Genomic DNA, 23811 nt, shown 5'->3' with positions numbered 1-23811 from the left:
TTTTCAGTTTAGTCATGACATTGTATGAGAAACCTATTTACCTGGAAAAGGTGCACTTTGTTCTGCTACAATTTTTTTTCTAGAGAAATTTCTGCTTATTGAGTTATTTTTACATGGAATACTTTTCTTATATACATACCACATATATGTGCAAATGCACATACGTGCATATGTTCTCAGATCTTAATTTTATGAATAATCTTATAAATATATGAATAATCATCTTAAATGCAAAGATTAAAACAACCTGATAGTAACACAAGCTGCTTCCTGAATATAAATGTGTTCAAACTCTCTACTTTTCAGCAAATAATTACTAAGAAGTTTAAATAAAGTTATGGGATGGAAGCCTGTAACTAAGGTATGGAGTCTACTTTTGCTATGCAGAAGATTGATCACAAAGTGAGTAAAAGGGAGGGAAAACTCCAGAAACACATTTCTCTAGAAATGTAGCACCGCATTATGAGCTGATTTAGCTTCAGACCTCTCAGCAGAGCTACATCCATTTACTCCATCAAGTCTCAGACCCAGACTCACTTCCACTGCTGCTCTTTGAATCCATGCCAGAGCAAGGTATAACTTAAACCAGAAACAGATGTGGTTGACTGTAGCTGAGCTGCAGAATATATGTAGGTTCCAGACGTGTTAATTTTCCATGTATCTGTAACAGAGTTGCTGAAATAACTTGAAAATCTTCTAGCTAGTGGACTTTGAGAAAGAATTATTTTCTGTTTGCTGCAAATTGTCATTCATTTCTGCCTTTCCTGTTTAGATTGCACTACATCTATTCTGAACTGTTTTCAGCCTTTTCTGCTAAGCATCATGGGAACCCACGCTTAAGTGATTGCAAATGTTTTTGTGGTAATCATTTCCATTAGAGATGCCAGCTGGATCGTCCCCTGTTAACTAGCTGAAACTTCTAACCTTTGCTTTTCAAGGAATAAAAACCCGGGGGGATAAATATTCTTTGTTTGTATGAATATAGTCCTGAAAATGTAGGGTGCAGATATATAGGAGTTTATAAAGTGAGCATTCCTTGAAGTAGAGATGCACCATAGTAGAAATTCTTTTTCAGTGCTCTGTGGTTTTGGAAGGCAGACTGAAAGAAAAATGAGAGGTTTCCAGAAAAAACAGAGCAATGAGCCAAGCTAAGCAAAATACTTAAAGTGAGCAAAGCAAAGCAAGAGTCCGCTAACAGTTTGTAGCAAGAGACTGTATTTTCTTTTCCAGCCTCCTACCCCAGGAACTTTGTCTTGACATCAAACAAAAAACAACAGGAATAAACAGATTGGTGGAGGTACATTGGTTATGAAGAAAAAAAAAAAGGATATTCCAAAGCTAAAAAAATGGCTGCCTTTGGATGTAGTTTAATTCTCTTTTTCATGGGTGGTTCATTTCTCATAAACTTGCAAATCAAGACTTAATCACTGTATAGCGTCTTGCCTTAACTCTGCAATCCAATTACATGTTTATTCAAGTACTATCAATTTTCCATTTTTTTTTTTTTTTTTCAAAGAATGGACATTTCTCTCTTAATGACAGTCACATTTACCCTTTGGATTGCAGGAGTGAGAAGACAAATATTTAAAGAAGATTCAGAAGCTCTCTTTTTTTTCTTCTTTTTTTCTTTTTTTCTTCCTGTGATGTTTGTGCAGTCTGAAATGAAGGTGGAGAAAGAGAGTTCAGCTTTCCCATTGCAAGAATTTCCATAGCTCCTTTCCTGCTGAGTAAGCCCTCACAGTTCACAGAGAACTCTGCATCCCAGCTTTAAAATTAAGATCTTGAGCTTCATACCTTTCAACTTCTTCATTATTCCACCTCTCCTCATCACTGCAGAACAGTTCTGCAGGGGACACCAAATGGACTAAGTGTGTGAGTCAGATTTCCAGCCTCTGAAGTTAACAACTGATAGTTGAAGCTGAAATTTATTTACTGGGCAGAGTACCAGCACAGGGCCCATCTGCCACGTATGTCCCTTCTCTGTGAGGGTCATAGGAATGTGTAGAAGTTGTGCTGGCTCCCCATGCTTGTAGGAGTGTAACAGTGTCATTTGTGACTTGCAGACTGGTTTTGCATCAGAAAAATTCATTCATCTCTAAATGTTTTTTTTTTTTTTTTCAAAATAAAAAGAAAATGTCTCAGTTTCAGAAAGGTCACCTGAAGAATGTAGCATTCTGTAGAGATGATGTGTAGAGCATATTCTGTGGGAAGGCTAAGATATTTCTGTTCTCTTGACTCTTGCTGGTTTGTTCAAAGCCATAGCTAATAAGATGGGGAGACTGGGATCATGGAATTATGGTAGTTATTATCAGTTTGCACTAAAGGGAAAATGACCATACTGGAAACTTTAACAGAAACTTTTAGCCCAGCAACTGAAGGGTCAGTTACTGTATTGGCTGCAGACAGGTTCAGGCCTCCTTAGACAAACTGCGTCTGTGGGAAAGCAGAGCAGATGTGACCAGTTTGCCACCCTCAAAGGGCCCTGAGTGTGTTTTGTCTCCAGTCTAGGGCTTGCTTTATTGGCAAGTGTAAATATCACAGAACCCCATCCTTGCAGCGCCTGCTCCAGTGATAGCTCTGGCAAGCGGAGTGCAGGGACCTTTTCCCTTGCCTGACTGGGATCATGCCCAGGGGACGTGTTTGGAAAATGCCTTATCCTTCTCCAGCATAAGTCTGCTATATGGTAGAGAAATGAAACCCAAGGGATCTCACAGGAGATTTTGTGGTGTTCACTTTTAGTATTCATCTCCTGAAGTCACCAGGTGATAAATCCACTATACAAGCGTTTATCCAAAAAACAGTATGAATTGTCCTAGAACCACACCATACTTTACCAGACAAAACCTATGGTCATCAGGGTAAGGAGCATCCCACTTTGTACAGCCTCAAATTCCTACAATCAAAGGAATTTAAACATCTTAAACAGAATTACTCAGTGCTATCATGCAGGACTCAAGGTAACAGAGTTCCCCACACTGATCCTCACAAGACTCTTCAGGGTATGAACAATTTTGGTGAAGTCTGTGATACATTTTAACCTCGTCCTGGAACAATCTCTTCACAGCAGAAGTGGCACTTGGATTCCCATTCACCTGAGGACTCCATGGAGTCCATTACATGATTAAAAAAAAATTTCTGGGTTGAAAACCTGGGCCCTACCAAAGCCAGCTGATTGCCCTAAATGCTGAATATAGTTTATTCTAGTCTGACCCCTGTCTCTTACAACTTTATGGGCCTGGAGAATAACTTCTCTGAGCATCAGCAGAAGGGAGAGAAAAATGCTCTCCTGATTGTGTAAAAGTTTTCCCCACACTAACACGTCAGGTAAAAGCTGGATGTGGTGCAGTGACTCTTCAACACTTTCATTCTTTGACCCAGTTTCTTAAAGCAAGAAGTCTTAAATAGGGCCATTTCCTTTCTGTTCCTATCCTAATAATATTTTATCTTCCTGGTCATTTTAACTACACTTGAGAGAGGGTTAGAGGTCTCAGAAGTATTAAGCTCCTAAAAGTTTGATGTAAACAGGATGCTGAAGAATTAAAGCTTCTACATCCTGCTCTGGGAGAGTGACCATAAGAGCGCAGCCGTGTTATTGGACACCAGGTAACTGAGCAGAAGAGGAGGAAATCAGACTTCATTTATTTTGCTACTCATGAAATGGCTTTCTTTTTCTTCTTATTTCTGGTTTGTTTGCTTGTTTGTTTGTTATAACTGAACTGGAAGCTAAGCCTCTTTCTTCCCAGGAGGCCAGGATCTGGCTTAGGTTTGAACCATCTCCTACCTCCCACTTCACAGGGATTTTCCATCTGCACAAACTCCCCTGGTAGCTGTCTCTGTGAAAGTCTTTTTGACCACTTTGTCTGGGCCAAACTGAACCAGGTGGAGCCCAAACCTCATTCTCTGACCTCTGCTATCTTGGTGTAATTATTAATGCCCTTTATCTTCCACACTGAACAAGTAAAATGCTGGAAAACAGTAGATGTCCAGGATTTGCAGGGAGCATGAACAGATGCATTGCTGACAATAGGTTGTTATGAGGGAACACTAACAATGATTTGAGGACATGTTACTTGGTGAATCAAAATTTTAATTTTCCAGAGAAAATTACAGCCAGCATAAATATTCTTGCTGAGTGCTGTGTTAGGTATCTGAAGTAGTTTTGATAAGAAAAGAATAAGCTATACTTTTTACTCTTTTTCTTGACTCTGAACACTTCCTTCCCCTACAGAGATCTTTAATTCTTTATTTTTTTATATTTGGCTGCTTGACTCTAAAATGTTCTTTTAATTTAGGCATATGTATATTTTATCTCCTATTTACATTATAAATTGGATAAACTGTTTCAGAAAGACCATTTAGATGGCAGCTTGGCTGTGCTAAGCTTTATGTACACAAGCGTACCGTCCTGTTTTCCGGTCTGAACTGTAGATGCTTTTAAGCACCTATTTCAGGAGAGGCCTGAGTGAGGTTATACAGATCCCACAGTCTCACCAAGTCCAACGAAAATACTTCAGGCTGAATGAATCAGTCACTGACATGATGGGCTTCTTAAGCTGTCCACACACAGCTCTAACCACATGAGAGATGAGAAACCACCAACATAGCTACCTGTCAAGTTCATTAAGGAGCCAGATGTTGTTTCAGAAAAATAAATACTTCCTCCAGCCTGGCAATTAAGTCCTGCCGTCAACAGAATTAGATGGCAAACAGTCCTGCCATGCCACTTCAGCCAGTTCATCTCTCTTTGATTTTTTACACTAAAATAGGAGGTAGAGGTACAGGTGTTAAATTCCTAATAGTGTTCAGCACATGCACAAGGATAATTGCTCAGGATGACTAGACATCAAAGAGCCTTGTGAACACATTTTATTTGGTATTTCACTCTATCGTAGAATGTATAATAAATAATGTGCAAACTACTCAGATTTCTCCATTCTGGGATACTGCCTCTGCTCCCCACACCAGGAGCTCAGGTTCAGGTGATTCAGAAGGGCACTTAGGGACTGGCAAGAGAGATAACTTAACACCAGTCATTAATTGAGACAAATCTATACTTGCATTTATTTTCTAGATGATCTAACAATCATTTGAATGGTTCTGTTTATGTTTTTTGTTTTTTTTTGACTTTTCCAAAATACTTAAAAAGTGTTACACGGATATCTTAGTATCTGCCTTTACACATCCATATCAGCTTGCTCCTATGTATATGAAATGTGACTTCTAGGAAAAACTTACTTATCTCTTTCATTCTCTGGATTTTGGTACTTATGTCTCCTTATTGCCCAAACCCAGCTGAGTTATCATGTACGTGGCTCAGAATGCCTCTTCAAGCATCTAGATAAGTATAACACGAGTTTTCATTCGTGGTGGGTGCTTTGAATGTGAACATAGTGCTACCAAAGCTAGCTAAAAATGAAATTTATATCCACATGGGAGTGCAATGTTATATCTGAATAAACTCTTGTACTAGGAGAAATGGGAGCCTGTGGCCCTTTGCATGAAGGTAGGAGCAGCACTGAGTGGCTGTATCTGTCATGCTTTGATTCCCAAGTTAGGTCAGGTATTTGCACGTGGGATTGTACAACATGGTGTAGATATACCCCCAGTATCCCCATAGCTCAGTTGTTTTCCAGTCCACAGAAAAATTCCTGGACTGTGAGTCTTCTGGATATAGAGGTAGTACGTTCCTCATTTCCTAAATGGAATTAGGTGGTTTTTTTTTTTTTTTTTTTTTTTTTTTAAAGCGGTGAGGCTTTAATTGTGTGATATCACCTTTCAAGCCTGATTGAGATATGAGAGACAGAAGAGCAGAAATAAGCAGGCATTTGGGAAGAGCCTTCCGCCTTGAAATTCTTTTATTGTACGTTTTCACTTCTGCACAGACTGAAGAGTGCTGAGTTGGGATATGCCTCTGCTGATGTGGCACCAGAATTTCCAAATTTGTCAGCTAGAAGGTATTGCTGCTACCTCCGCCTCCTTTTGTGTGCTGCCTCACTACAGACGTGGCAGCTCCCTACGCAGCTTCCCAGTGATACAGTACGCATGCTGGATGTCCCTGGTGATGGTCAGGACAAGGGGAGAGTCAATAATTCCAAGTTAAGAGCCACGCAACACGCACACACAGAAAGTAGGGAGGAGGAATGAAGAGTCTGCAAAAAAAAAAAAAAAGAGAGAAAAGAGAAAAAAAAGATTTTTCTTTCTTTTTTTTTGCATAGGAAAAGTTTGGTATTGGCGCAGCTGGATGCTCAGAGACAGAGAACTGCTAGATCTCAGGATGTGAGAGTTTTGCTGTCTTTGTTACAGTTTCTCAGTAACATTAAAGAAACTACTGTTACAGTTTCACTAACGCTTTCAAATCAAGAAATCTGTAGGAGAAATCTTTCAGCCTAGTTTGTCTGCTCCCTCCGAAAGGGGAGAAGCTGGAGGCAGGATGACTCACTCCTCCCTGGGACTTTTAATTTTAAGAGTCTGGAGCTGCTGTGAGCAGGGCCAGGCTGTGGAACACCCGGAGCCTTGCAGGGTTTTATGACCCCCTTCCACGTCATCCTGCAGCTCTCAAATCCCTGGAAGAAATATGCAGGCAGAGCAGGGGGGAAGGGAATCCTCTGCTTTTTGACCTGCAGGTTTTCTTGCACTCTGTTCAAGCGCTTGCATCTTTAACCCATAAGCATACGTTTTGCCAACATTCCTTCCAAGCACTTGTCTACTTCCCATTGGTTTCCCAATGCATTTCTATATCCTATGGGTTTGTTTGGAAAACTGAGGGAGTTAGCATTTTCCTTCTTGCCTTGGAAAAAGACATTTTGCCCCTCTCCTCTGTGCCTGTGCTTCATGTGCTTGAGTGAAAAGTTCTTCTGCCACCTCTGAGACTTCCCATTCCTCAATATAAAAGTACCCGGGGGTAAAATTCAAAGCTAGGGTGGCTTTGTGGTGTTTCTGAATAGCAGAAAGAAGCAAGATAAAGCTAGAGGACACTTCTCTGCGCTGTACCTTCAATACCATAATTTTGTTACCAAGCTAAGTGAGTAATTAGGAATTTAGAGCTAATCAGAAATGTGTTTGTTTTTCTTTTAGAAAAACACACAGAGAGGGAGCAAAAGTCTCCTCAGCTGTGTTAGCAAAAGCAGTTTTAATGAACAGCAAATGTCTAAATTTCCCTGCTGCTCCCCGCCCTCCTGAAAAAGTCTCCCCGCTCCATGCCACAACATAAACACTGTATGTGGCTTTATTTTTTTAACCTAATCTGAGCTGTTTCACATAGCTGTGCAACAAAAGAGTGAGAAAATCATCTGGAAAACACATGCAAGATAGAGGCAGGGCTTCGAACTGACTGTGCAAGGTCGGATTAAAAGAATCTCATGGAGCAGCTCTGCGAAGGGAAGCTGGCTTGTTTCACTTTGTGACGTGTCAGGAGGATGCAAATGACAGACCATACTCAGGCTGAGCACAAAGCCTGGGCAAAGCATAAAATAGCCTTTGCTAAAGTGCCCCCTGGATCTCAGTGAGTAAACGTACCACGGCTCATGGTCGTGTAAACGTATGAGGAATCTGTAACGCTTATGTAGGAGAACTTTACATTACTGAGATTTTAGAAAGCAGGACACACCAAGGATGAAGGAGAAAATAGTTTTGTAAAATAAGATTCAAGGCTTTTGAGGACTTCTTCTACCTTTTAAATTTGTTTTGTAAATATGCATTTAAAATTGGCTGAAAAGTTTTACATTCCCCTTTTTAATTCCTGCTAGTTCAAGTGATCAGCATTTTTTCTAAATCTGCTTTTCTATGAAAAAAAAACTAAGAAAACATTTTAACAAAAAAAACTTTTATTTTTTGCAACAACTTTTTTTTTGAAAGAAAATGTTCTGTTTTTAGTAAGATACATGGGGGTTGATACTACTTGAGTTGATTACTACTTTTCTGAAAGAGTGGTCAGACGCTGGAACAGGCTGCCCAGGGAGGTGGTTGAGTCGCCGTCCCTGGAGGTGTTCAAGAAACGTTTAGATATAGCGTTGAGAGACCTGGTTTAGTGGGGTTATGTTGGTGGTAGGTGGATGGTTGGACTGGGTGATCTTGTAGGTCTTTTCCAACCTAGCTAATTCTATGATTCTATGATTCTATGATGAACAATTTTTTTATTTAATTCTTCACTTAAAGACATTACTGAAAAGTTTACAAGAGCCCAAGGATACGATAATCTTCAGGGAAATTTTCTGATTTGAAAGAAGTTTGTTTTATTTTTTAAATACAGTTTGCATGAAAAAAGACTTGAAAAACTCTCCCCATCAGTAGCAAACACCACCTTCGCAGAGTCACATAAATATCTTCTGGTCAGGATGTTTGGAAGCCAGTTAATTCAACCTTCAGTGTGAAACAGCTTTGGTGCAAACACTGTGTTGTGTCATCTATGGCTCGCTCATGTGTTGTGAGGTAGAATGAAGAGGTAGTTCATCTCCTGCCAACTGTTATTTTTGTTTTCTTCTGTGCTGAGATTTCTGATTGGAATCTTCTCAGAAAGTCAGGTGTGGGACAAATGAATGGGAAGCTAGCACGTAAAGAACTCTGCAGGAAATTCAGCAAAAATATGGGATGAAATAAAGTAGTCTCCTTCATGATGAGCCCATATGGGAGGCATTCCTTATTTCCTGCTGTGTCACCAGAAGCTCTATCCTACATTACAGGGAATAGGTCACTGCACTTAATTACTATGGTTTTGTGAAGGGGGAAACACTTGTTAATGAGAGATCACATAAAAATTTGTATGGAAGAATAAAAATGCTGGTTGGAGACGAGTTTTAAAAGTTCGATGAAGATAAAAAGTCTTGTTGTGGAACAGCCTAGAAAGTACTGTCACTCAGATGGCCCATCCAAAATCTTTCATTACAAATGCTTGATTCAGGGCATTTCATTGTTGGGTTAAAAAAAAAACAAAAGGCATAAGCGAGTTCTGTTCCACCCAGCATTCTCAGGGCTCATTATGATCTTATCAGATTGGACAAAAAGAGGAAAATAGCACAGTGAAGTTCGAGGAAAGCAAACAGAAGTAAAATAAATTCAGGAAGAAAAAGAAACAGTTGCATAAAAATACAATGAATAGTTATTAGCTGGGTCATAACACTCCAGAGAAAGATCTGGAGAACACAAGGGAAGCTAAGCTGAATATGAGCTTTGCTGGTGTAGTTTGGAAGTATGTTCGTAAGAACAACATATGTAAGCAGCTATACTGATTTTCAGCACTGATGAAGCTATGTTTGCTCTTGACGTGCATAGGAGAAAAATTGCAGAGGCAAAACGAAAGTGAGAGAAAGTAACAAGTAGGAACTCATTCAACGAAGTCTAATGAATCAGTTTTGAGGAAATTAAGATTGAATGGGTATTTAATCTGTATTTAGCCAGTATGTGAAAAGTTGCTTATACTTCATTTGGGCAGAAGAAGTCCAAATTTATCTTATTCTTTAAATGCAAAAAGACTTCATAGAAATATTAGATAAAAAATTTCTAATAATACCACTTATCTGCTGAAACAGGTGGCAGAAATCTTTCCTTAGATGTTTTAAAGGTATATGAAGTATTTTTTGGAATTTGTTTAGAAACTTTGAACCTTGCTTAGAAGTAAAGAGATCGATCAAGATGACTTGACTTTGCTTGTCAGCTCTATATTTCTATTAGATTTAATAGACTCAAGATCTTAGATTTTTAATGGGCTTGCTGTTCAAAGGTTAATTCCAGTGTCTACCTAAAAGCTTCACTTGGCAAAACCCTGGCAGGAGTTGGGAACTTTTCCTAACAATGTAAATGTTGGTGAGCAAGAATTTAAAAATCTGTCAAAGATCAGTGAGTCTCAGAACCACCTGTTCAAGCACATATTACTTTTGGACATCGAGGGATATGGCATGTATTCTCTGGTATGAAACATCTGATTTTGCGTCAAAGCTATCTGAAACTTTATATTAGATATAAGAATATGTAAAGTTCGTTGTATCAAGTTAGAGGAGTGAAATCCAGGTGATTTCAGTGTTTTATTTAATGCAGATCTTTCATAGAGCTCATCTATCTAAACATATTAAATCACAAAGCAGAAAAAATAAATTAAAATTGCTTTCCTTATAAAAAAAAAGCTGGTGTCTTGCTGAAGGTTTCTCGCCTTAGGCTTGCACTTTGTAAGTGTGCTGGATGGTAAGAAGGATAAATACAGAGGAAAGACAGGTTCTTAGTACCTCAGACCAGCCTGAACAAGCTATTCCATTACTAGTCTTTGGGACCAACATGTTCCAGTGCTGGGGCTGTTCTTCCCCAGGTGCAGGATCTCACACTCCTTGTTGCTGAACTCCACGTCATTCATGTCAGCTCATTTCTTCAGCCTTTTGAGGATGAAATCCTGGCCCTTTGGCATATCCACTGCTTCTTCAAGTTTTGTGGTGTCTGCAAACTTGTTGAGGGTGCACTCCATCTCATCATCCGGCTCATTAATGTAGATGCTATACAGGACTGGACCCACTAGTGACTTCTAGGTTACACTGCTAGTTACTGGCCTTCAATTAGACTTTGCATCACCCACTGATCATGACCCTCTGGGCTCAGCTATTCAATCTACCTCACTGTCTGCAAATCCAGCCCATACATCAACAGCTTGCCTATAAGGATCTTATGAGAGGCAGTGTCAAACACCTTACTGAAGTCCAGGAAGGCAGTATCCACTGCTCTTTCTTAGTCTACCAAGCAAGTCATTGCATGACAGAAGCTTATCAAGGTTGGTCAGGCATGACTTTCCCTTGGTGAATACATGCTGACTACTCCCAATGATTTTCTTCTCCTTCACATGCCTGGGAATGGTTTCTGAGTTAAGCTGCTCCATCACCTTCCGAGGGATGTGATGCTGACAGGACTGTAATTCCCTAGGTTCTCCTTCTTGCCCTTTTTGAAGATAGGATTGCTTTGCATCTGAAGGTCTTTAGAGCTTTTTATAGTGTGGCTGAGTACTCTTGTCTCCATCTCACACAGGGAGTAACAGAAGCATTACAGGGCAAAATTATTTGCCTTAGAAGATTCAACAGAACAGTGGCACACACAGCACTATGAAAATCATTTTGTGATGGAGAGTTATATGTTTGCAGACTAAGTTTTTTTTTGTTTGTTTTATATTCAACTTTCAACACAAACATCAATAGATTTTAAGAAATATGCCTTCACTTCTTTTCCTTCAACAAATTTATCTTGAATATATTTCCTTCATTTTCTGTCAGAAGGATTCTTGAAGACTGAAGAGAGACAGCAACAGGCATTTTATTTCTCCACCTCATCACGCATTTATATAACCAGAGTGAAATCTGTTTTCTGTTAGAAGAAAGAGGAGGGCAGTGAGGCTGGGTTTTTTTCTTTCTTTCTTTCTTTCTTTTTTTTTCCAGCGTTAACAGACCCAGAAGTTGTCTGGAAACTGTGCCAAAACAATAGCATAAAAAGAAGGCATCTGGAAGTCATTAGGGCAGCTTGGAGTGGGCAGTGATTAAAGCAGGATGGAATTTCTGCTTCTTTTTTTTTCTTTCACAGTTTATAAGCCAATCAGACAAAACTTTAAACCAATCAAACAAAACTTTTGAGTCTTATAAATATTCAAGAAAGAAAGTTCTTGCCACCTCATTCCCCTCCTGAGGGCAATTTCAATAATCTCTGTCACACATCCTTGTACATTTCCCTGCATTATTTGGGAGAGTTCAAATAGTTTTACTTTTGCTTCACTGTTTTTTCTTCTTCTTTTTTTTTATAGTAATCATTGGAAAATTCTAGCTCCTCTCTTACCTTAAGAAACAAAAGCTGGAACATTATACTGGCATTGTAAGACTCAGTGCTATAAGGTGGCACTAAAGCTGTGGAGTATTACAAGAGTAGGATAAGAGATGCACACCTATCTTTCTGCAGTCCCTTCCACTGACAAATCTGTTTGTCTTTGGGTAGACGTCTTCCTCCTGCAGCAATCAGTGCTGTAGGTTAGGCTGCTAGTCTCCTCCCAGTAGCTGCTGACAATTGATGCTTTGAATACAGTGATTAATGCCACCTCAGTGATGCCAGGGTCCTCCTTTCCTAACTACCTCCAACCCAGGCCAGGTTGGATGGGGCCCTGGGCAGTCCCATCTAGTACTTGATCTAGCAGCTGGCAACCCTATCTGTGGCAGGGGGGTTGGAATTAGATGATTTTTGAGGTCCTTTCCAATCCAAGCCATTCTATGATTCTATCATTCTATGATTCTGTGATTCATAGGACAACCTTCTTCACACATGTGGTGATGCACAAGTCTGAAAACTTGATCCTTTATCCTTCTGCTGGTCTGATTTTTTTTCTCATTCCATTCTTAACTCTGTAGTATGAAATCTCTTCTACTATAAAGTCAGAATCAGCTGCAGTCAAAAATCTGAGAATGAATTTTTCTCAACTGATGTAGAAGATAATTGACATAATTCAAAAACAATCATTTGTAGCATTTCATCTTCACCATAAACGTAATGACATTTTCTGAATTAATAGACATCATTCCTGATACCTGCGAAGACCATAAAGCTGTTGAAACTTCACACTTCATGTTTTCATGCCTGCTTACACAGTAAGCATCCCACTGCTAGGGTGTTATGCATGCAAGCTCGCGATGCTCTGTTTTCTTTCTCTGTAAAAGGAGAGGTATTATTTGTGCACTATTCTCAGTGCTCTTGCACTTAAAAGATGAAAAACAGTGCAAACTTGGAAGGAACACTATATTGACTGGTGTCAGTAGTGACTGCATTCTGCCACTGGATTGCACTGTAGATTTGACTCTTTCTTTGGACACACCCAGAAATGTTTGCAGATCTTTAATTATGAACAAATAGCTACAGGTTTAGCTGTGCAGCTGAAGCTTACCTGTTAGTACCCAGCATAGTTTTATGATTCTTCTGATATAATTTATTTTCCTGTGCCCTGTAGCATCATAAAGTCATGTACTGGAAAAATAGAGTCAATGAGATTATGTGCAGATGTTCCATTTCCGCCATTTCACCTGGCAGGAGTCCTAGAGAGTGAAGAAGGGAATGGAGTTTTGGCCACCAATGAGGACAGCAGATTGTGCCTTACTGCATGCCCACCGCAGCCCACGTGAGCACACAGAGGTGAGATGTGAGGGTTGCCTCAGCACAGATGTATGGTTTCCTGTGGCTCCTTGCACCTGTTTTTCACCCTGCATCTCCCCAGAGCTTACAGGAAAATCAAATATGTGTACTTTGTCTAGCATTTCATGTTAGAGAAACAGATATGGTTTTTGCTTCCCACTGCCTTAGCACAAGTCACAAAAGTGTTGCTAATAGGAAATAGCCTATGTATTATTTTGGCCTTGAGATCTCTGAATTTATTTTTTAGCCTAAGATGTATGCCTCAATAACCTCCTTTATTTAATAACTTCCAACTTCTTTTCTTATTTGAACTTTGGAGATGCTTAAGGTATAGTCTCATTCTCCTCCCCTAATATTTTCTTTTGCTTTGGCAGCTCTCAGTTTTGTTCAGAAACTGCGATGAGGCCAATGGATCAGCTGTCAAACTATTGCTTCCTGCTGCAAGCACCATTAAAAATTGATTGTCTTGAGCTAAGATGATTTTGTTTGAGGCCATGTGCAGATGCAGTGGAAGAATAAATGCAGCCTACAATAGCACTGGGAAAAGAGCTTATAAGAGTCTATTTCTGTTGCATTCCTCTTAATTTGCTCACAAAGGGCACAAAAGAAGTGAAAGAAGCCAAATGGGAAGAGATGTGAAAGGTAAAGCAATATGAGAGTCCTGAAAAGATGGGAAAAAACTTTGACCGTACTGGACTGACTCGAGATGTTTGTCCACGTGCATGATAATGAACTCCTCTCTTCCATGAGTAACACAGTTGTAATCAATAAAGATACTCATATGAGTAAAACACAAAATATTAAGCTCTCAGGCAGACGTTAATCTATCAGTAGGGGCAGCAATGTGTGTGCTCAATCTCTCTTTTGGGTAAATGAGTGATAGTCAGATCTGCAGCAAATTATGGATGCAAGATGAAATCTTTGTGTGACTAAAAGTGTGGATCTGGAATGGCGGAACCCAGAGGCTTCATGAGAGGTGCAAGGCAAGATGAACATCAGCATGTTGTGATACTCTATTCTGTAGAAAACACTGAGGAATTGGGAATAGGAGAAATTCATTCCACTCAAAATCCTAGAGTATATAATATACAGGCTTGTTGTCAGCTCATTCATGCATTCTGTGGAGTGCAAGATTTATGTTCACTGTCACAGCTGTATACTTTTGTTTACCCATGAGACACACAAAACAAGCTTGGGACCACAGCTGGAAATCAGTAATGGAGGTACTCCTCCCAAGACAAAGACAATCACATGCAAACTGACATTAATTATCATTATTCTGATTAGATTAAGTTATCAAAAAATGATTAGAAATACCTGGTTTCAAATCTATGGTAAAATATCCAAGAGCAGCAGTGAGCATCAGCCCTGGAATACAGTGGACAAAACTGCTAGGTTTTCCAGATATTGAAACAGGAGAACTTTCAGCCTGAAGTGGATGTGGGGTTGTCGGAGCTTCTGAGTGTTAGGAGAAAACCATAAACCTTTCCCAGTTTGTTGCTGACGTACTCTGAATGCTCTTGAGGATTTCTTTATTCCAAATTTCATTTCCACTCCTTCTTCTCATCTGACATCTATTTTGTTACCCATACAGGTGGAATTCTCTGTGAAATTCATGTGTTTCTGTCAGCACACCCAAAGAAGGCAGCGCAAACAATAAATATGAATGGTAGGCCCAGAAAGATCATTAATATAATACCCATTTCTTCCCCTGTTCTAAGTGTTTTGACCTTTCCCAAAGGAAAGGAAATACATTCTGAGTAAATAAAAAAAACATCTTGCAAACAGCTTCACATGAATTCCCTTCCTGATATCATCACAACCTTCGTAATCAGATATTGGTAATCTTATAAGCTAGTGATTACACAGATTCCCTACATTTGAACAGAGTCACCCAGTTCCTCAGGGAAAGGTATGTAGATTGAGAGGAACAATACCCTTTTGCCAGCAGAACTGGCAGTCCTGTCAGCATTTCGGAAATGAATTACTCTTGATTACCCACTCATTTCCAGAGGTGAGATTTTCATGTCAGCAATGAGGCACATCTCGTGTGAGGACTGATTTTCCAATCCTGAAGAATCAGAAAGTTTCAGTCTCCCGGTCTGTCAGACAAAGATGTTCCACACACTGAGTTACTGTTTCACTCTGTCAGTCTTACTGAAGAATCCTTGGACGTTACACTTCAAAGCGTGCAAAGCAAAAGTAGGAAGGATAAAGGGAAGAAGATGCTATAAGAGTATTTGTAAACTCTAAAATAGTTCTATGGTGCTGAATATTCTGCTGTGATGTGGGATACACAGACCCAAACTCTTACCCAGAGACAAATCAAAGACTTAGAAGTTGGAATTCAGCACCTCAGATTCTTGGTTTTCTCTCTTAAACGAGGGAGCTAGCCAAATCATCATTCTTCAGAAGGAAATAGCGGATCTACAAGCCAGCCAGTGGTCAGCCATTCATCTTCCATTCTGTCACAGGGAACAAGAAATAAAGAAGGGACTTTCTTGAGCAAAATGTTCAGTTTAATGAATACAATTTCCTTTTATGACAAAGTTACCCAAAGGGAAGCCGCTTGACATAATCTTTTTCAATTTCAGCAAAGCTTTCAATACTGTTTCTCACAGTATCCTTCCGTACAAAATGTCCTGCACATCTTGACAAAAGCATAATGCGATAGGTGAACAACTGTCTGACAAGTTGAGCTCTAAGAGTTATAGAAAATGGGATTATACTTCTGTGTTTCAATGGAGACAATTGGAGCCTTCAAGGAGTCTTTGCTGAGACTAATTTACCGATCAGAGTCGCCATTGCTGGAAAAGCTACAGGAATGCTTTTTAAAAATAATATATCTGATAAGCTATAACCTTGGTTTAACCATGGGCTCTTTAATGAAATTTTGAGATTTTTCTGTCCAAAAATCAGCCACTTAATGCAAAGGAGGTGTACAAACAGAAAACACAACAGAAACATTATGGGAGCTCCCCACAGTTGACCTTGATGGAGTTATCAGAGGGGCATACATCTGCAACGTGCGTTGGACCGAAGGATTCTCTGAAAGTCAGATACGTCTGACAGAGATGCCTCAGCAGGAATGTGAGAACAGATGTGCATGCTAGTCCTTTTCCTGCTATAAAGAGTTAGCAGCTTAGGGCTTGCAGACCTCTGGATTTCAGTCAGATGTCAAGTTCAACAGTCACCAGTGGAACTATATTCCTGACAAATCTCTCTCATTCCCCTTTGGGCCCCAGTACACGTGCATTCATTCGGAATTATTTCTGTGAACTCCCAGTGCAGCATAATCCTTTCACACCCCTAGGGACATCTGTTTTTTTTTTGAAACAAAACACCACCAGAGCCTGGTTTTTAATGTGGACTTCAGCACCTACTCTGAGCAATAGTGTTCAACATCTATAAGAGAAGGCCTCATTTCTAATAACTTGTTTTCCCTATAGCTATGTTCTCTCTTGAACTTTGAAGGAAGCCTTTCATTTAGTTTCAAGTAATATCTTTCTGTCTTGATAATAAATATATTTTGCTCTTTTGGAGAGGACCTGATGTTGTTCTCACTGTACAATATATATAAAAGTTGCCTTGGGTAAGCCTTGGTGGCCAAAACAAAAGGGATGCCTTGTTCAGTGCATTGCAAATGAGCATGGCTATGTGCTGATTTTGGCTCGCTCATTTCCTATTCCACCCTAGCATTTGTAAATTAAACTCCTATTTTCAGATTTCCAAAGATTGTTCCAAAGTTTATGTGATTCCTTTAATTATGGCATGAAGTAGGGACAAATGCATTCCAAGAAACCGACAATTACCTGGAACATGTTATTACAGTGAGACTTACGGAGATCTGTAGCATCTGTGAAACTCTGTGCAACATAACTGAAGAAACTGAAAATGGATCTGACACGGTTACAATAAAGAAGTCTCAAAAAATTACTGTCTTCTTTCAGTACCATAATTTGTGTCATAGAATTACAGTTCAAGTGGAATTGTCATTTGAACATCTCGCTTTTTATTGGTGAAATGTGACCTGAATGTAATCAGAATTGTTTTTTTTCTTAATGCTCATGCACTTGTTAGCACTATTGCTGACAAAGATTTTATCCTATTTCATCAGAGATACTGAAAAAACAAACAAACAAAAACAACCTGCCAACTCAGTGCAAGACTTTGCTATCTGTATCAGGGTCATGTGGAGTAGGTGTTCCTCAGATGTTCCTGAAATGAATGTCTGTTACACCATAACTTATGCTTTGTTTATTAGCTCTTCTACAAAGTTTTCTTTGTAGATGGCTGTGTAGCAAGCCTCCAGTTCTTAAGGGATTAGAATGGAAACGTCACCTTCATTTAAAATGTAGAAGAGTAAAAACACTGAAAAAATAGGGAGAAAGAAACATCAAAAATATCCTGTTTCCTCCATTTCAGCTGATTAGCACATGATTTTTTAGGGACATTCCCATTTCATGCAAGACCACCTCTAATCCCTTAAAGGACAGGCATTTGTTGTGTAGCTGTGAATCCTGTGAACACTTTGTAAAGCTTAAATTTTAATCTACAGCAAAGGTTTAAGTTTTAATCTGCAGCTTTCCCGCTGTTAATATTGCTCAGGGGCATTCTTGACAGTCGTTGTTGCTAAGATTAAGAGAATTGCTGACATCTTCGCACCAACAAAGCAACATGGTAGTTAATTTTTTGGTTTACATAGTAAATGCGAAAAAAGAGTGTCCTAAAAGAGGGGAGTGAGTTCCTGCCTTTATTACCACTTATTTATTGTTCTGGGAATAAAGAGTAGTTGAATAATGGTACTCCACAGTCAGGTAAAACGAAGCCCTTTACTGCAATGAGGTTATGCACTGCAGACACTGGATGTGTTCAGATGGCTCTGGGCAACTTCATGGCCTTCATTGCATTCTGCTGTGAAATACACGTGGGTTTTCTGTGACCTTCGAAAGGTAGGCTTTACTTCTCCATTGTAATACTTCAGCATGCTTTGCTGTCTTGTGCAGTGGGATTCATGGCAATCTGATTCCTTCATGGTGAAGGGGCATTAAATCTCTTCTGTAAAAGCAAAATTCTGTCAAAATGATGACACAATCAGTAGTGCTCACTTCTTTGAGAGACATTTTACACTTCGGTGCCTCATTCATCAGTTGGGAACCAGAATGGTAATAGCTGTGATGTCTGCAAAACTCCCTGCCATTCCTGAGAAAACTAAACTCTAAGGTAAATATATTTTTTCCTGTACTTACACCGTGGTTTTCAGTGTTACCGAGAGCTTTATGAAAAAAAAGGCACCTTGGTAACAAATGTAAGGTCTTCCCTGCTTGTTTTCTCTTCTCTTTCACATTCTTCCTTCCCCAGATTCTGTGACTTCTGTTTTTATTTCTGCTTCTGTACTGCCAGTCTGAAACTAGTCCAGCAGCTGTCTCAGGCCTTTCCACCCTAAACTCACTCTTTCTCTCTCTCTCTTTAAAAAGCAATGCTGAAAATATGTTTTGAACATTGCTTTTAGTGAAGTCTCCAGAGAATGCTGACGTGTCACTCAAGCCTCAATATTTAAAGCTGGGAATATTTTCCTGGTTGCATAAAGGTAAAGGGAATATGATAAAGTTTTCTGATGCTGAACATGCATTGTTGAATAAAGGTCTTCTCATTTTATCTCCTTAACAGGAGAGATGATGAAGAAGGCATGTTAACAAGCTGGGATAAGCAACAGACTATCCTCAGTGTGAGACTTCATGAAGCATGTAATCTAGTCGGAAAAAACATCGGTACCTTAAGTACACATCTAAAAGGTATGAAAACAGATACACGAATAACAGAAGAAACATCAGACTTGCGCTTATATATCACTGTTAAACAGTGATCGCTGCTGCTGTAGCAAGGACTGCAGGTGTGAGTTTGTGTCTCTTCCTCTGCATTTTGAATGCTGTTAACATATTCGTGAAAGATGACTGCTTTGCCATGAACCAGAGTTTCACTGCTGACATACACGTAAAACTGAAGCAGATGCATCGTCCTGACCGAGGGTGTACTGGATACAGAGCATCATGCTACAAATACAGTTCTTTGATGGGGTGCAAATCTCATTACTTCTTAGTTCTGAGACCAAAAATACCAGAGAAACAAATTAAGGAATTCAAATATGCACATCTAAACTTAGCTCCTGGATCGGCACCTTTTAGGAGACATCTTAAATGTCTGTCCATTAAAGTGAATCATTTCTCTAGCTGTTAGCAACTAGGGCTAGTGAAGACCATTGACTGTTCTTATATACGATTCTTGCTTAGCACACATTTCTTGTGAGTTTGGTCTGGCAGCTTTACAGCATCACTTAGCTTGCCTTAAATGTAAAGGTAACCCGTCTTATGGCACTTGCTATCAACTTCTTCCAAGGCTGTTACTGCAAGATGAAGGATATTTCTGTCATACCTCTTCTGGCTTGTTCGGAAAAGAGAGCTGTACCTGCTACTCTAAAATAGCTCTACTGAACATTCCCTGAGGAAGACAATTTGATTTCAGTGTCAGACTCTTGCATTACACTTTTTAGACACAACGTGTTCATCCGCAAAACTGCAACTATTTGGATTTGTCATTCATTGCTTAGCTTTGGGCTAGGGTTCTGGTTGTGTATCTAAAGAGATTTGAGAAAGAATATACAAAACTATCTTTAGAACTGAAATTACCTTGACTTTCTGCTGCATGATGCCATTAATGTTAAGTATAACGCAAGTGTTGCTTATTATGATATTACTTCCATGCTGCAACAAACCCACTGTGTGCTTGGACTACATCAAGTAGTTAATAAGTTAGTTCTAAGGCATGTAATCCTTAAAAGCAAAAACTCCATTTCATACCTGCAGGGGCAATGCCATATCCACCCCTACTCCTATAGACCATTGACTTACAAAGCTTCTCTCCAGCGTTTAGAAATGGTTTCAATCATTTTGCCACTCTAAAATGAAAGCATTTTGGTTCACGTGATTACAATATGTTTAGCCAGAAGTCTGTCTCACCAAATCATAATATAGCTCTATAAGCTTGATGTCCACCGGACTGTGGTCTGGATTAGGTTTTGCGGTTCTATTTTTAATTTCCTTTGCAGAGTGCTGCTAATGTATACTTGATTTATTCCTCCAGGTCCTGCCCAGATGCCACCATACCTTTCACCTTTGATTTATTTAGTAGGACAAGACAATTAGATATTCCCTGCTTGAAACTGTGGATGAAAACACATATGGGAAAACAAAACTCAGAAGGAAACTGAAGGGTTTCTGTGACCTTTATAGGAAGTGTCTTTAAATCCTAGTCACTGTGTGCAGTCAGCTGCTATTACATTGACCACGCTTACATTTGTAAAAACTTTCTTAAATTATTTAGATTTCTTGTCCCATTTTTTCTGTTGAACTTGATTATTCTGATGGTTACGAGCCTGATAATTTCCACCTTGAACTTACTAGCAAAGCATTTAAATCTATTTTTTCATGAGTTGAAACTGTAAATTGTAAGTTAAATTGTAAGTCTGCCCCTTTGATGTTCATCTTCACTATCTGATCCCATAAAATACTCTGTGATTGGAATTATGGTTTTTTTGTGTGTGCTGAAACCATTGTTCTCTATGTCTGACTACATAAATTAATCTAAAAATGACTTTTTCTCTGCCAAAAAACCTTGTATTTACTGCATCCTCATTTACAACAACATTGTTATTATGCTAATAATGGTTTATGGAAATGACACTTGTTTGGTTTTGATTGATGATATTTAGAGAGAAACAGGCAATGATGAAAGCTAATGATTATGACTGGTAGGCTGTCTAAGCGACCGTAGTGATCTAAGAAGTTGCACTATTTTCTTTAGTGATAGTTTTGTAAAGCTTCACGTGTTAAAATTCAACCAGATTGAAATGGATATATATAAAGTTACACCCAAGACAAGAATTTGTTCACTATTACAGAGTGAGAAACATTTTAATTCCTATCTCTGGAAGCTAAGGAAAGCGATTGTCAGGCTGCAATCTATGCTTTGTCTAAAATATTGTAAGTCATTAAGCAAATTCATCGGAGATTGCAATTTAGTGTATAATTCATGCAATCAAAAATTTTCCTTTTTTTTTTCCATACCAGTATCAATATGTACAATCCCATCATCAACAGTGCTATTCAATCTCACTACAATATGATTAACATCTTATTTTTTATGCTACTTATACACTACTTGTGCAACATCATTCATATAGATTCATTTCCAGGCACAACTTTTCATAAAGGTTTTAAGTAAGAGCTCACAGAAACACGCTATAGCAACATTACATCAAAACCAATATTTCTAAGTTTTGCTGGGCTTCCTGCAGGATAAACATATTTTGCTGGGCTAGGCAGAGAGTGACTGGTTTGCCATCCTAGCTTTGAAGTGTGATTTAAATTCAGCTAAAATCAGTGTTCGGACACTTCACCTTTTCTACTGACTCACTACCTAGAATAATTGGCCCATGATAAATACAGTCACTCAAGACACAATGTCTCTTTGTGCAGTGATCTTCCACAAACAATTAAAATTTACTGCATTATAAAATTGTGAGGATTGCTGTGTCCACAAAATATGGTACTACTGACATACATATACGTTCTTTCATACTGTTGGGCTATGCCAGATGCACTGAGAGCAAAACGGAGTCTACAAAAACCTGACATTAAAGGAAACAAATTGCAAGGACACTCTCTCTTATAGGTGGCAGGACTGCTACTGGGGAGCTCTGCAGAAACCATTCCACCTTCTGAAGGGAAAGGAAATGAGATGATGCAGTTGGTATTTGGATTAAGGCTGACTGAGCAAGATGCCTCCTCTCGGTGCTCCTTGCACAAAACTACTGCCTGAGACACTGTGAGAATGGGGACCCAGTTCGCCCCTGTTTCTTTTGAAAATGTCAGCACCGTTTTCTCCCAGAGTGACATCATCCCTTACAGCATGAGACTGCTGACTTCACTGTGGACAGAGAAAGGAGTTTATTTTCCCCAGTCAAAATCTTGCATTTTTAGACATGCTAAAATTCATTTAAAATGGAAAGAAATGAAACTTAGAGATGATTTTGCAAGTCTCTGTTTTAAAATACTCTGTGTTCTCTCTGAAGGCCAGTGTCTCTGCATTTGCTTCATTTTTTATGAAACTGATGAAATTCATATGTAGCTCCTCCAGTTAGGTAAGTATTTCCATAAATGCAACAGTAATTAAATTCAGATATTGGCAGAAATGTAGAAAGAGTAATGCTGCCAAAATAACTGACTTCGCTATACTGTGAGTATAGCCTTTCACAAAGAAACAGGGTTTGAAGGTCTGTACAATAGCTTCACATTTCACAGATTTAAAGCACTTTAATTTTAGCCTGAGACTATTGTTTTTCTGTCTTATATACTCTCGCTGTGCATATCAGTGCTTCCTATAGGTCAGGCTGGATGGGCTCTGAGCAACCCGATCTAGCTGTAGGTGTCCTTGTTTGTTGCAGGAAGCTGGACTAGATGACCATTAAACCAACTCAAACTATTCTCTGATTCTCTGATTCTATAGCAGTTCTAGAACTGGCTGCCCCCAGTGCTGTCCTGGTGTAGTCTACTACTTTAGTATAGAAGTTACTGCAGTGCCTATAAAGCCAATGCAAAATCAAACTAACATCTAATCTAGAAAAGTGACGTTCATTTAATGCAAATGGGGCTACGTGGAAAATCTTTCCTTAGTGCTTTGCTGAAGCAAGGCAGTGATCTGTGGGATGAAGATGACAGGGAATTATCTGAAAATAAAAAATGCAAGCTGAGGTAAGAGGAGCGACGTGGCTGTCAGTAACAATAGTTATTTAGGATCAACCAGAGGAGGTCAAAACTTAGCCTCAGCATGCCAAATAAAGCTTTTCTAAATGATAGAGTGGGAATTGCAAATAGTCTCTGGCCAATCCGCTCAGAGCTCGTCGAACCACGGAGCAAGGCACGGCAATTAGGTTCACCAGAAACATGGCAGGAGTGGGGAGCTCCCTCTTGCTCAAACTTCTCATTTTCCTGTCTGGGTAAAGATCCTGCTTCACTCAACCCATCTTCGTGCACATTTCACACACGCAACAAGCTGGGATGATGCATGCATGTGCAGTGTTGTATCTAACAGAAAGGTCAATCTCTTGTGGCTGGCTCACCAGCAAACATAAGGAGTTCCCACTTCTCCATTCCTCCTCAGGCAATGCAGTGCATACCTCACATGAACTTGCTAAGTCCAAATCAAGGGTTTATATAGATTCTTATGTTGAACTACTGCTGCAGCAAAGCCAGATTTAAAAAGCAGGTAGCTAGTCGCTAAAGTTAGGAAAGAAGGCATTGTCACTCTTTTTATCAATATTGAAATTAAGGGCACTCAGTAGGACTGCCTTTCCATTCTCTCTATATAGATAATAATTTCAAAGAATTTAAATATATTCTTAAAAATGAAGATTTAATGTGAACTTCGAGAATATTAATAATAGAAAGTAAAAGAGATGAAAGGAGCTGTTGAATCTAATTGAACCAAACTTTAAGAGCAAGGTATTCTCCTCCAGCTTCTGTGGCAGAAAGAAACTAAAATTAATGGGAGTACAAAAGGTGAAAAAGAGAACCATAGCTCTGTCTACTTCTAAGACCTGATTGCTTTTTATAATCTAATGCC

The 23811-nt window shown here is 39.2% G+C and overlaps 1 long non-coding RNA gene across 1 annotated transcript; it reads left to right on the top strand.

Moving 5' to 3' along the window:
• Positions 7242–15698, top strand: LOC110395117. Its single transcript, XR_002436173.1, has 3 exons — positions 7242–7501; positions 13030–13131; positions 13506–15698. It is a non-coding gene; the product is annotated as an uncharacterized LOC110395117 (long non-coding RNA).

Source organism: Numida meleagris, chromosome 2, assembly GCF_002078875.1.
Source record: "Numida meleagris isolate 19003 breed g44 Domestic line chromosome 2, NumMel1.0, whole genome shotgun sequence".
NCBI classification, from domain to species: Eukaryota; Metazoa; Chordata; class Aves; order Galliformes; family Numididae; genus Numida; species Numida meleagris.
The sequence above is the reverse complement of the archived record's forward strand: the minus strand, read 5'-3'. Positions and strand labels throughout refer to the sequence as shown.